This window comes from Cnephaeus nilssonii (genome assembly GCF_951640355.1).
Source record: "Cnephaeus nilssonii genome assembly, chromosome: 17".
NCBI lineage: Eukaryota > Metazoa > Chordata > Mammalia > Chiroptera > Vespertilionidae > Cnephaeus > Cnephaeus nilssonii.
In genome coordinates this window covers 38,741,794-38,757,395 of record NC_137088.1, presented here as the reverse complement: position 1 = coordinate 38,757,395, position 15,602 = coordinate 38,741,794, and the positions used below count along the sequence as shown (strand labels likewise).

Below are 15,602 nucleotides of genomic sequence, written 5' to 3'. Positions count from 1 at the left end.
TAGCTCACTTGCTCTCTCCTCAGTACCTCTTAACTGTGGGGATACATTCTGAGATATGTGTTGTTTATGTTGTTAGATATATTAATCACATCAAGTGCTTCAGAGTGATACCAGAGACTCAAATTTGTGCACACACACACACACAAGAATAAGTATCTTCAAACTGTGAAAGTTCAAAGTTTTCAAAATTAGTGGGCCCTTATATGTTGGTCTTAAATATGGTCACTGCACATGATCCCCACCTATAATTATAAGTTTTTATGCATCTGAAAATTAGGCAGCCCTAATTTGTTGATTCTTAGTGCAATTCACGAATGACTAGCTGCAGGTTCGACATGCATGCAAATACGGCAATACTAAGGTGATGGTTTTGGGTGTATGTGATTCGTACATCTGACTTCTATACCCGTCCCCATCTGGCTATAATTTTGTGTATATGCAAATTGGGCAATTTGAATATATTGATCTTAAGATGTGGTGTCCTTCCCTCGGTGAAGGCAGTCTGACATGTTGATACAGCTGAAACCAGAATTGAGACCTAGAGTCCTAACTTGAACACTCTGTAGGAGAAAGCATAGTTATAGTTTGATTAGAAGCTAGGATGTTGGGGGTCCAGCCTGATCCCATGTTACTTTGGAAAAGTCTCTTAAACATTCAGGGACTTAGTTCCTTAAGTGGGGCAAACAAAGAGTGAACTAGGATTGCCTACACATTCCTTAATCTATTAGTTGAATCTTATTTTTTATTGTTACTTCTGTTCTCTGTTTCATTGTGTAAAGGATTCATGGTATTTTTCTGGTTTTCCAATTAAAAATGTCTTTTACCTATATTTTGATTCAAAAGCTGTAAGTTTAGACTGTATTTTTTAAAGTGAACATCTCATGAAACCACACAGAATTCTAAGCTAAGGACAGTGAATGGTTCCAGATTATGGTTTTAGTCATAAAGTGTCTTGAAGGAAGTTCTTCTAAAATATATGCTCAATGAGCATAATATGTATCGATGGTATGTTTCAAATTCATAATGCATGTTTACTGTCTGTGAAACCAACTTGACTTTCGTTTTATTGCTTCTACCTATCCCTGAGCCAAGGGGGTAGTAAAATATGAGTTAGGGTAGTGAAATGCAATAGAGAGAAGAAGGAAAAAATGTCTCCAAATGTATGCAGGTAAGTCCATAACCATTGAACTTTTATGGGGCATGATGTGCACATCCAAGCCTGTAGAGGTAATGATCATTTTCTTACGAAAACAAACACAATTCCCCCTGCACGAGGTTAGGAAACATTAAGTCCTTTTCTTAAAAATTTATTCTTGAGGCATATAAAATGGAGGAATAACTGTGGTTGTTTTATAGATAAGCCTTTTTGTAATGCATGTTTGACGATCTATGTGTCTACCATGTCATTTGTCATTTCTATCCATTTCCAGTCATGATGATGAATCTTTTCAGGAAGGTTAGGGAGTATAGTTTACTCATTAAAAAACATGTAAATGATACAAAATTTTAGGAATTGAATTCATTGATTCTGTTTGTTCTAGACAATGTGCTGGTAGCACTGGCCTATAGGAAAAATGAAGCTTTCTTCAGGCAATGAGCTTTTTACTTTTATTCATCTTTGTACACCCTCAGTGGGTTATGGTGTTCTACGTGGTTGATTGGCACAAAGGTAATGAATTGTCAAATGGGAATAGGGAACTGTTATATGAAAATGCACACACCTCAATAACAGGCATATGACTAGACAAGCATGAGTGATCATTTAAAAATACAGGGTGTTCCAAAAAGTGTATATACATTTTAGCAGCTTAATTTTGAAAAATGAAATATGTTTTAATAAATACTTCCTTTATAATTATTCAAAGTGTACATATACCTTTTTGGGGACACCCTATATTTAATGGACATAAAACCATGGACTTTAAATTGTGGAAGGTGACAAATTGCTAAATGCCGCAAAGAGGTCACAGCAAAAGGCATTCTTACCAAGCTAGCAAACATACAGAATCATAACCGCTCCTTTTTTTGTTTAGGTTTAACAGTTTTGTTTCAAATTGAAAAATTTCATTAAAATAGGGGGAAACAATTAGGCAGTGAATTCAGTAATAACTATTTACTGTTTCAGGAAATTTAATTTATTTTGATTATGCTATGTATATCTTTGTGAAATTTCTCATCAGTTGAGTTTATTAGCTCAGCATAAAGTATGAGGAATATTCCTTATTTCTTGCAAAACATCAACCTCCATGGTTTGTTTTTCCTCTTGTTAAGGAAGATGCTATCTTGTTTATTTGTCATTGCTAACCCTGTACCCTCTAGGATGAGTATCTTGCAACATGGCCAGGGAGGGAAAATGTAAGCCTAAGCCGTAGAAGAATGATTCCTGGTTGCAGAATGTATATTTAGGTGACTAATGATTCTTGGGAAGATCGCCAGTGGTAGGGCGGTAGCATAGTAGGAGCTAGTTGGTTTAGTGAGCTGTGGTAATATCCCATTGTTATATAGTGACACTGTTTGTTGGAGGACTAGATTATTTTTCCAGGAGAAACAAAGGCTTGGCTTGTGGATACATCTATTCAGAGAGTTTTGCATGCCACCTGGAAAAGAAGCACCTTCAGGTAGGAAGGACACAGGCTACCCAGCCCAAACCTGAGACACCCTACAGACACCTTAAACCTGCTGTTTTTTCAGAACTTTCCAGGATCTTTTTTTTTATCATGAAAGTCACATTTCTTTTTTAACCTTTTTATAAATAGCATGTAAATGAAGAAAAAGGACTCCCATTATCCCATCCTCTAGAGAGACTCATTGTTAACAGTCTGATGTCTCTACTTCTAGATGTATAAATATGCACATATTCACACACATACACTTCTTTTTAAAAGAAAGTCCTTATTTTTGCTTCTGGGGTCCATCTAAACACAGTGGAGAGAAATGTTCCAATAGTTTATATGAGGCTGTGCACCCATGCTCTGATGGGCATGCAGATGGTGGTTGAGATCTTCTGTTGTTTACTTTGTCTGTTTCTGGTTATATCAGAAGCATATGAAACCATCTACTTTCTGCATCCTGCTGTGATCTTGGTGGTAACTTAACTTCTCTGTAAACAGCCCTCTGAAACCAGCTGGTATTAGCCAATGCCTTTGGTGGTGCAGTCCGCCTTTCTCCCCTTATGATGTATCAGCTAAGTTCCAGCGCAGTCACCTAGGATAGAATAACTAGTTCAGCAGGTAAAAATCAAGAGCTTGCATGAAACTGAACAGAGCTAGAATAAGCAAAGAGCTTATGACATTAAAACAAAGGTCTTGACCAATTGATATTTGAACAGAGTTACTCCAAAGAGAGAAATTTCTGCTGAAAGGGAAGATTCAACAAGAGACCTTGAATCTGCCCCCAGTTGGGGTGCTCCCTGGAGCACACTTTCTCCATTAGGTGTTTTTCACTTGGAGACTTCAGCCACCAAGAGATCCATCCTTAAGGACCCAGGCCTCACCTTTAAAACGAATACCAGGATCATCAAACAAACCTCTGTCCTGTGGAATTTGTCAGTGCATCAGAGACCACTATCATTTTGAGAAAGAACTTTTCTCAAAACACAAGAAATCTTGTCCTAGGAGCTAGCCTATCCTCCCCATCATTCTATGGTGCTCTGAACCTAAACATTATATATATTTGAATGTGTAATCTTCCTGGGTTCTTTCATTTTGATTGTGGTGATGGCTTCACAGATGTATACATATATCAAAGTTGATCGAATTGCATACTTCAGATATGTGTAGTTTATATCAACTAGAGGCCTGGTGCATAGATTCGTGCACCAGTGGGGTCCCTTGGCCTAGCCTGCGGGGATTGGGCTGAAACTGGTTCTCTGATATCCCCCGAGGGGTCCCGGATTGCTAGAGGGTGCAGGCCAGGCCAAGAGACCTCCCCCCCCCCCCCCCGCCACCGGTGCACAATCGGGGTGGGGAGGGACTGCCGGAGGGCTCCAGGGCATGTCCGGCCCATCTCACCCAGTCCAGATCAGTCGGATCCCAGCAGCAAGCTAACCTACCAGTCGGAGCATCTGCCCCCTGGTGGTCAGTGCACATCATAGCGACTGGTCGAACGGTCGAATGAATGGTCGGACACTTAGCATATTAGGCTTTTATTATATAGGATTTGTTAAAAAACAAAGCTTAGCTAAGTAAAATTTTAAAATATTATTGGCTTTATTCAATGATCCATGAATTGGGCAGCATCCCATCTAGCAAATAGGAAGAAGCACTGAAGAGCTGTGTAAGATCAAAGACTTGTAAGTGGAAGAGGTGGGGACAAGGAAGTTACTAACCATCTCCTTTCTGCTTCCTGCTGTAATCTTGGGGATAACTGAACAAACAAGCAAAGAGTGGATTGTTTCAGGCAAGGTCACCTTCCTTTGGGGAAAACAGCAGTTTATCAGATGGATTACCTTACTAGTATTGACTAGTATAGACTGACTCCATAAGATTACATTCCTGGGAGAGGTTGAAACAGCTATTAAGTTAGATATTAAGTCTCAGTTTGGTGATGTGGGCTTAGCACAGGTGACTCCATTTTAGGCCTGTTGCCTTTTTTTTTTTTTTTTAACAAAGTGTACATCAATAAAACCATGAAAAAATGCTTTGCACAGAAACCCTTTCTTTTCTCTCCTCTTTCTCCTTTCTCTTGAAACTTAATCATCAAGTGTTGATATACCTGTTGGCCTATTTGCATAGTGTGTTCAAAAATTAGAAATTGCATCTGTAATAAAACTAGAATTGTATAAATGAATTAGAGTATAAAGAAGGCTTCAGACACTTTCTGGTACATGGTAAAGGCTCAACAAATAACTATATCCTTCCACAGTAGTCTCCCCTTAGCAAAACATTTCTGTCCCACATAGGTAGAAGGGTAAGCAGAAGGTAAAACAGTCATGTATTTGGGAAATCATAAGTACGGGCTATAATATGGATTAGGGGATGACAAGATCAAACTCTGGAGAGGTGGATAGAGGTGAAATCTTGGAGGACCCTGTATACTTGACTGTTTTAGGTAAGGGAGGAGTGTACTTCAGTGAGTTGGCAGTGAAGTATGACACTGTTGGAGTTATGCTTTACAAAAATTATTCATTGCTTATGAGCAACAGTTTGCATGATAGCTATAATATTGTGATTTATAATATACAAGAGGCCCAGTGCACGACATTCATGCATTGAGGGTGGGGGGGTCCCTCAGCCTAGCATACGCCCTCTTGGGGATGTCTGCCTGCCTGCTTAAGCCCGCTCCCCACAGGAGCTCCCTGCTCCTTAGCGCTACCTTGAGGAGAGGCTCCCGCCACCACCGCTGTGCTCGCAAGCCATGAGCCTGGTTTCTGGCTTAGTGGCGCTCCCCCTGTGAGAGTGCACTGACCACCAGGGGACAGCTCCTGCATTGTCTGCCCCCTGGTGGTCAGTGCATGTCATAGTGACCAGTTGTTTTGCTGTTTTGTCAATTTGCATATTAGCCTTTTATTATATAGGATTTTAAAAAATATATTTTTATTGATTTCAGAGAGGAAGGGAGAGAGATAGATAGAAACATTAATGATGAGATAGAATCATTGGTTGGCTGCTTCCTGCATGCCCCTTACTGGGGGGGGGGGGGGGATTTAGCCCACAACCCAGACATGTGCCTTTGGCCGGAATCGAACCTGGGACCCTTTAGTCTGCAGGCCAATGCTCTATCCACTGAGCCAAACTGGCTAGGGCATATAATATTTTTATTTATAATATGAAATATATATATTTGGTCTTTGTCTGTTTTCTGTCACAGGGCTCCTGTAACCTTTGGAATTTCTTAAGTGATAAGAGTAATAAAGGTGTCTTTTGTTATATTAATGAGATGACTTTTGGACTACACCTATGAATGGGGGCTGGTTGCTAGGACAACCAGTCATGTGATTACAGGGTTGGAACTTTTCAGTCCAACGCCCCCCAACCCCCACCTCCAGGGAGAAGAGAGTGCCTGAAAGTTGAATCCATTGTTAGTGGCCAATGATTTAATTAATAATGCCTCTGTAATGAAGCCTTCATAAAATACACTTAAGGATGGTATTTGGAGAGCTTCTGGGTTGGTGAACATTTGTAGATTTGGGGAGAGCGGTGAGCTGGGAGAGCACAAAAACTCTGCATCCTTTCCCCATACCTGTACACTATGCATCTCTTCCATCTGGCTGTTCCTGGGTTACACCCTTTTATTTTAAAAAAAATTGGTACTCTAGTAAGTAAAATGTTTCTCTGAGTTCTGTGAGTTGCTCTTGCAAATTGAACCTAAGGAAGGGGCGATTAGAACCTCCAATCCATGGTTGGTAGGTCAGAAGCACAGGTGACAATCTAGACTTGGAATTGGCATCTGAAGTTAGGTGGGGAGCAGTCTTGTGGGACTGAATCCTTAACCTGTGGAATTTGATGTTGTCTCTGGGTAAATAGTGTCAGGATTGAGTTGAAGTGTAGGACACCATTGTGTGGTGGTGTGGGGGAAATTGTGTACAGAATCTTTTAAACTTAATATGTATAATTGAGTACAGAATATTTTAAAACTAATATGTAAAATTCTATTCTTGGAAGACAGAAAGTGGTTACCAATGATGATTTAAAGGGACTTTTCCTCTGCTCAGACTTTTAGACCCATAATAGCATATAGAACCGGAGGGATGTGGAAGACTGAGAACAGTTTCTTAGAGGAAAAAATTGGTTCAGAGCTGATAGCCAGCAGTACTACCCCCTTCTCCTCCTGTTCAGTAAAGGGGCCAGCACACCTCTCATGCCATAGAATGTTGGCGGGGACCTGGGAATTAAAATTCTGCTCCATAAGGTCATAGTAGGAAAGAGACTTGGGAACACTGCCTTCCATGTACACACTCTCTCCCCAAGTACAGAGAGGGGCCCACGGGTGAGGCTACAATACAGCAATTATGTTATATATTGTGGTATTAGATATGGTTTTGAAGAGTATCTACGTATATACTAGAAATGCTGTTCGTACACAGTCTCCCTTGATTTGGGTATTGTCACTGTGTTGCCACTGCTTTAGTTTCTTCCAAGGATACTGGATTTCGCTGGCTTTTGAACCATAAGTATTTCCTAATGAATACAGCTGTTCTCAGCTGATTGGCACTTGGGTATGAGAATACAGAGTGCATGACATCTGCTATGAGGTTATGTACCCTCTAATACCCCAGCTTATTAACCTATGTCTTTGGTAGCTCTCTACCCCAGCTCAGCACCACATTTGGCTCTCCAGATCTGAATGGGTTTGGTCACAAAGCAATTGATAAGTCAGTGCATCAGAGAGTAAAATAGCCTAAATAAGTGATAATCCAATTACAGACTTCAAGGAGGGCTCGTGTGGAATTTCTCTGATTGAACAAAAGTTGCATTTTCGCATTCAAGTCTCAGCCACATGAAGGTATTAGGGAAGAGAAAGGAACACAAGTAATCAACAGAAGAATTGTTGGGCAAGGCTGAGAGTACACTGTGGCAAAGAAGGTAAAATACAAGTCAGTGCCACTAAATGAGCAATTCCTTGAGGTTCTCAAAGGTCTTTATATACCTGAAGGGAGAACCTCAGGCAGAGGGGGTCATCAGTAAAAATCTTCTGGTAGATAGTTGAATGACTAAAACAGAGTCCCATTTTCTTTTCTGTATTGCAAACTCTCTAATCTTCACTTAGATCATTGATGTGGTCGCATTTTTCTGACTTATCACTTGCAGGAAGCTAATATTGTTTCCAAAGAGGCTTGATTTATATATAAGGTGTCAGTTGTTCACACCTGGGAAATTCTGGCAAACAGACCTAAAGCCCCAGATCAGTTTGTAATTATTGGATGTTAGTGTCCAAGACCGGATATTGAGGCTGGCTGAATCTGCCTCCCAGTACTTCAATCCCATTGTTTGCCTGGTAATCTCCCAGTGCCCTGTCAAAGTGACTGGGTTGAAACTCCACGGCCAAATTGCCTTGTTGATGAGACCTGGGTTGCTGCCTGATGCTGGACCAAATACCAGATGAATGGAGCACTTAGTTTTAACTCAGAAATCATATCATTCCTTCTTTGTTTAATGTTTCAGATCCTGAAGTTTCTTGTGGTGTTTTTTTTTTTAAAGACACTTAACAGAGGCAAGGAACCACATAGATGTTTCCAATTTGTAGCAAAATTTGCTTTAGTTTTTAATCCCCTTTTCCCAGAATCCTTGCCAGATGGATGGGTGGACAGGGATAGTGGTAAGTGTTTTATAAGACCTTGGATCTTTTATATTAGTTTTTAAATTGGGACATTTCCTGGTTACAGTGCAGTGGGGAATAGGGTCAGAATCTTCAGCTTTTCCAATATTGAAAACCTGGCATAAAAAGCTAACAAACAGCAGAGAGAGGCAAACTGCCCACCCAGAAATTGAACTGAAAACTCTAGGAAAGCCTGTGTCAGAGAAGACTTCACTGCCTGATTCCAGGGTTAAGAGCTGTGTGGATAATTGGTACACATGCTCATTAAATGTTGGGTCCTCATACAGAGCTCTGCATTTCATGTTGTCACAGAAGGCAGTTCCCACTACAGCGGTTGGGAAGAGAAAATGTAAGGAAGTGATTCCTTAATGAAGACGCTGGCAACCCATCTGCCTGACTTAGAGGCACTGGCTTCAGGAATGGGTCCTCAGGTGTTTAAAGCGGAAGATTGTCTGTAACACGCCTCGTGTGCTCCTTTCAGCTCTATGTTCCAATTGATTGCTTGGCTTAGAACAAACAGTCAGGTTTCTGATCCAGTGCCTTCCATCACACAGGTCTTAAGAAAGCATGTTAGTAGATGTACTGAAAAAGCAAATAGGATAGGTTTTTGTTCCCCATCATGACATTTTCTTCCCTCCAGTGGCATACCACCCCTGAGCTAATATTCTAGGGGAGATAGTTTTAAAATAGCTCTTTTTTTTTTTTGCATGGCCTTGTTATTTAACAGGTGATTTTTACGTGCCTGTTACATGTCAGGCCCATGGACCACAACACCTGCAAATCACATCACTCCCTTTTAAAAATAAATCCTCCAGTGGCTTCCATTGATATCATCATCATCATCATCATCATCATCATCATCATCATCATTGCCTCTCTGCCACCATTGGAATAATAGTGTTTAAATTCTTCCTTAGAGCCTGTGAGATTAAGATCAAGGGTCATAAACTATGGGTCACCAGCCAGATCTAACCAGCTGTTTGGTTTATAAATAAATTTTTATTGAAACACAGCCATGTTCATTCATTAACATACTGCCAATGGCAGCTTTCAGGTTCCAAGGGCAGACTTGAGAAGTTGAGGCAGAGGATATATGGCTTGCAAAGCTGAAAATATTTTTAATCTGAATCTTTACCAAAAAAAGGTTGTTACCCTGCCATAGGTGAACTGCTGCCTTCTACATCTCTGAGGCTCATTTCTTTTGCTTCTCCTTCTCCTTCTCATTGACTTTGCTTCAGTCTTGGGATTTTCTTTCTTTCTCTCAGCATACTAAGACAGTTTCCTTCCCAGGACCTTTGCACAAATGTGCCCTCTGTCCAGGATTTCATCACCCAGAACATTTCAAACTGCCTCTGTCATCATTCAGATATCAGCTTACAAAGGAGTCTTTTAACTCTCCTCCATCCAAGTTAAGTTATCTACACCCCAGTTAAGTTCTGTTTCTGACTGTCATTATCGATCACTAACTGATGTTGGTTATTGTCTCCTCATAAATATAAGTATCTTGAATGCAAGCACTTGGTCACTCTGGTTCTTTTCTGGATCCCTAGTGCCCCAGCCAGTGACTGGCCTTAATAAGTATTCAATAAATCTCTGTGAAATGAATGAATGAAATAATGAATGAATGAATCTGTTGTAGAGTAAGATACAGACCCTGCCATCAATAAATAGTTTAAAAGCACAGAGAGCCATGTAAACTAATATCTGTGAAAAGTGCTACAATATAAAGCCATAGGAAAGTAGAATTATAACAATAAATGAAAGAGATCAGTCTTGGGAAGAGTTTATCTATAAAGACTACACAAACCAGATTGATCTCCAAGAATGACCAGGCATTGTTAGATGGATAAACATTCTAAACTGAATTAATTTATTGTGAAAGTCCTTTATTGAAATTAATTTGCAATGAATCTATAAAAATGTCCAATCTCACACCCCAGTTTTAGTCTTCAGAATAGTAAATATGACAAAAAAATCCATGGTAGTGAATGCATGAAAAAATGGATATTCCTAGGAACTGCAAATGGATGTCTAAACTGATCAAATCCTTTTTGGGGAGTAGGGTTGGATTTTTAAAAAAATTGTAAATACTTTTATCTCATTTTCCTCAGTTGTATTGATATATGGTTGGCATTGTATTAGTTTAAGGTATATACATTTGATATGCTCATGTATTGCAAAATGATTGCCACAGTTTAGTTAACATCCATCAACTCAAATAGTTTTCTTTCCTTGTGATGAGAATACAATACAGTATTGTTAACTATAGTCACAATGCTGTATATCACATCTCCAGAAATTATTTATCTTAACACTGGAAATTTGTACCTTTTGACCCCTTCCACCAGTCCCCAAAACCTACTTCTGGTAAACACCAATCTGTTCTCTATTTCTATGAGTTGTTTTTTTGTTTTGTTTTGTTTTGTTTTTGTTAGTTTAGATTCCATATATAAGTGAGATCATACAGTATTTGTCTTTCTGTATCTGACTGATTTCACTTAGTATAATGCCCTCGAGGTTCATCCCTGTTGTTGGAAGGGTTACATTTTTATAGCTGAATAACATTCCATTGTATATATACACCACATTTTCTTTATTCATTCATCCATTGATGAATGGGTAGGTGGTTTCCAAGTGCTGTAATGAACGTGGAGGTACAGATACCTCTTTGAGATAGTGATTTTTGTTTCCTTCGGATATATTTCCAGAAGTAGAATTGCTGGATCATATGGTAGATCTATTTTTAATGTTTTTGAGGAAAGTTCACACTATTTTCCATAGTGGCTGTATCAATTTACATTCCCACCAACGGTGTACAAGGGTTCCTTTTTCTCTACATCCTAACCAACACCTGTTATTTGTTGATTTAGTGATGATAGCCATTCTGACTATTGTGATTTTCCCCTGATGATTAATGATATTGCATATGTTTTTATATATCTGTTGGATATCTGTATGTCCTCTTGGAAGAAATGTCTATTCAGGTCCTCTGACCATTATTTAATTGGATTGGTGTAAAGTTGTATGAGTTCTTTATATGTTTTGGAGATTTAACCCTTATTGTATGCATCATTTGTGAATATCTTCTCCCATTCAGTAGGTTGTCTCTTTGTTTTGTTGATGGTTTCTTTCACTGTGAAAAACATATTTCGTTTGATATAATCCCATTGTTAATTTTCTCTTTTGTTTGTCTTGCTCGAGGAGACATATAAAAAATACTGCTAAGAGCAAAGTTATGACTTATTGTCCATGTTTCTCCTAGGAGTGTTACGATTTTAGATCCAATATTTTTGTCTTTAATCCATTTTGAGTTTATTTTTGTATACGGTGTAAGAAAGTGATTCTATTTCTTTTCTTTCGTTTATCTATCCAGTTTTGCAAACACCACTTATTGAAGAGACTGTCTTTATTTCATTGTATATTTTGCCTTCTTTGCTATAGATTAACCATTATAAGCAAGGATTTAGTTCTGGGCTCTTGATTCTATTCCATTGATTTATATATCTGTTTTTATGCCAGTACCATGCAGTTTTTATTATTGTAGCTTTGTAGTATAGTTTGATATCAGGGAGCCTGATACCTCCCACCTTGTTCTTTCTCGAGGTTTTTTTTGGGTCTTAGGAGTCTTTGTTGCTCAATATAACTTTTAGGATTAATGTTTCTAATTCTGAGAAGAATACCATTAGTATTTTGAATTTGTATATTACTTTAGGTAGTAAGGACATTTGAACAATATTAATTTTTTCAATCTGTGAGCAAGCTATATCCTTCCATTTATTTGTATCTTCTTTAATTTCTTCAGTGTCTTACAATTTTCAGTGTAGCTGTTTCCTCTCTGTGGTTAAATTTATTCTTAGGTATTCAATATTTTTTGATGCAATTGTAAATTAGATTTAAAATTATTTTTCCTTCTGATTGTCATTGGTGTATAGAAACACAACCTATTGCTGTATATTGCCTCTGTATCCTGCAACTTTACTGAAGTCATTTATTAGTTCTAACTGTTTTTTGATGCAATCTTTAGGGTTTTCTTTATATGGTAATCCATCATCTGCAACTAATGACAGTTTTACTTCTTCCTTTCCAACTTAGATGCCTTTTATTTTTTTTGCCTTGTCTGACTGTTGAGGCTAGGAAATCCAATAGTCTGTTGAAAAGAAGTAGTGATAGTGAGCACTCTTGTCTTATTTCCAACCTTAGAGGAAAAGCTTTCTCAGCTTTTTACCACTGAGTATGATATTACTTGTGGGTTTGTCATAGATGGCCTTGATTATATTAAGGTATGTTCCTTTTATAGTTACTTCATTGAGAGTTTTTCATAAAAGGATGTTGAATTTTGTCAAATGATTCTTCTGCATTTATTGAGATGATTACTTTTTGTCATAGTTAATGTAATAGAACACATTGATTGACTTATGGATGTTGAACCATCCTTGCATCTCCGGGGTGAATGCCACTGGTCATAGTGTATAATCCTTTAATGTATTGTTGAATCCAGTTTGCTAATATTTTGTTGAGAATTTTTGCATTTATTTTCATCAAGGATATTGGCTTGTAATTTTCTATTTTTTTGTGGTTTTGTGTGTTTCCAGTTTGCTAATATTTTGTTGAGAATTTTTGCATTTATTTTCATCAAGGATATTGGCTTGTAATTTTCTATTTTTTTGTGGTTTTGTGTGTTTATCCAGGTTTCTGTTTTTGACAGTTATCAGTTTCAAACATTCATTTCACAAATATTTTTTGAAAACCAACTATGCGCCAGGTACTTTTCTTGGTTTTGGGGACAGAACAAAGAAGCAGACAAATCTCTACCCTTATGGGAATAACATTCTGGTAGTACAATGAGACAAAATGCAAGAAAAAATGAGGAAAATATAAGAAGAAATGGGAGAAGCAAAGGGGGGTCTGAAATAGACATTACAGGACATTAGATGGGGATGGTCAGGGAGGTCTTCTTGGAGAAGGTACTTTTTAATCTGAAATCTGCATAAAATGGCATAGTAGAGGGCCAGTCACTTGGGTGAGAGTGTAATTGGCTTGATAAATATAAGCTGGGCCAGGGAATGTGCATGCAGGTATTTTGAATTCATTCTGAGCAAGATGGGGGAATAATAGGGATCTTCAGTGCCTGATTTACATTTTAGAAAGACAACTTGGATTTGTTGTAAGGAGAAAACTGTAAGGGGGTAAAAGCAGAGTAAGAGAGACCAGATAGAAGTTTTATAAGCATCTGCACATGTTATAGAACTCTTGATCCAATCCATGGAATGAAAAAAACTGAAGCAACATGAAAAAAATATATAGCAAAATTGATTTACTCACAACGTAAGCATCGTATCTTCCTCCCTTTGAGGAACCCATTTTATCAGATCAATTAGCTAGGCGAGGTTCTACAACTTCCTTGAAGTAAACAAATCCTATAGGCAATGTTCCTGGACTACAGATCCCAGTTCCTTCCTTCTTTCCGAAAAGATGTGGACACTTCAGGCTCCACCCACCTGCCCAGCGGCCATCTGATATAGTTCCCAGAAAACTAATGAGCCTCCCAGGTTTCTATCTCCCTAATTTATTCAGCACATTTTACAGAGCACTTGGTGTGCCATATGCCATGAATTGGGGTCACAATGGAGGGTTGTATCCTGCACAGTGCCAGGGGCTGCTGTTCACAGAGACTGGGATTAGAATGCCACTTCACAGCCTTGTCTAGTGCATGGCTTGCACAGCTGTACCTGTAGGCTGCCACTTGCTAGGCACTGGGAATAGAGACGATGGAGATACAGTTTTTTTAGTTAACCAAGAGCCTAAGTTATAGCAATTAACCTTGTCTTGTCTTTTGAAGGGTTCCTATTCTTATCAACATCTTTCATGTAGAAATGGAAGTGGCTAGTCTAACTGCAGGGTGTGTTTCTAAAAAGGCAGGACTTCTGAACCTTTCTCCCAGAAAGCTTCTGGCACTATTCATTCTGGAAACCTATCAGAAGCATTGCAGATCAAAGCAGGTAGCAGAGGTGAGCTGCAGCCAAGGCTGATTTGAGATTCCAGACGCTTCTCTGAGCACCATCTGGGCCTCTGCTGAAACATCTGCAGTCTCTCCTCAATGCTCAGAGCCCTCACACCACAAGCAAGATGAGATGTGTGGTCTAGAAAAAAACAGCAGATGGTGAATTACCTGACCTGTCATGGGGTTAAAAGTGTCAATTCAACATCACTGTGGAAAGGGGGGTGGGGGGTAAAGTTGCCTTCTAGTTCCTGACCTTCCTTGTGTGTGTGTGTGTGTGTGTGTGTGTGTGTTTCTGACCTGGACCAAATTTTCTCATCATATATTTTCTGGTACCTTCTATTGCAAAGAAATAATCTAGTCAATTGTACTTAGGAATATCATCTTTGTGCCTGGCACTTTCTAGGCCTTGGGGACAGTGAACAAAATTGACAAGGTCAGTATTTTTATGAAACTTACATTCTAGTGAGAAAAAATTATCAACAGATAATTTTAGGTAGTAATATATGTCCTGAAGAAACTAAAACAGGTAAATTGAAATAGAGAACACCTGGAAAAAGTACCAAATCTACTTTAGATATGGTAGCCATGGAAGGCTTCAGTGAGGAGGTGATTTTTAAGATGAATCAGTGATGAGAAGGATCCAGAGGGCTAACATGATCTGTTAAACTCATTCACACTGAGGTGCCAGATCCTTTCCGTTAGCCTTCCTCTCACCCTTCCATCTCCTGTTCCTTTATTAGTCAGCTTTGTTGGGTAGGTGAGTAGATGGGAAATGATCAACCAAAGAACTTACATGTAAATATGCATAACCCATGCACACAGAGAATAGGGTGGTGAAGGCCTGGTGTGGTGGGTGGGGGCAGGCTAGAAGGGGTCAATGGGGGAAAAAGGGGAACATATGTAATACTTGCAACAATAAAGATTTTAAACACACACACACCACACACACACACACACCACACACACATACATACACACACACACACACACACACACACACACAACACACATAGAGAAAAACCTTTTAAAAATGTAAAGACCATTCTTAGCTTGTAGGCCATATGAAAGTAGTCTGAGTACAGGGCAGATTTGGCTCAGGGCCTTAGTTTTCTGACCCTGCAGTCTGTTGGACTGGTCAGTTATCTTCCTTGACTAGAATTGAACATACTGGCTTTAGCACTTCAATTCCTGTGGCTTCTGCCTATGTGGAAGGTATGGTATCACCATCCAGTGAATGGTGTCCATAGTAAGGCTTCTGATCCAGGATCCCTTTGTCCTTGGCGTGGCTCACCTTATTTTTGTTTGTTTCCTTACACGAGGATGAAATGTAAAAGTATATTATTTG

The 15,602-nt window shown here is 39.0% G+C and overlaps 1 protein-coding gene across 2 annotated transcripts in view; it reads left to right on the top strand.

Annotated features, from left to right (window-relative positions):
* The window catches only part of GRM7 (glutamate metabotropic receptor 7), a gene marked incomplete at both ends in the record, with an annotated part of 782,439 nt that overhangs the window by 629,280 nt on the left and 137,557 nt on the right, over positions 1–15,602 (top strand). The gene's annotated exons all lie outside the window — the stretch shown is intronic.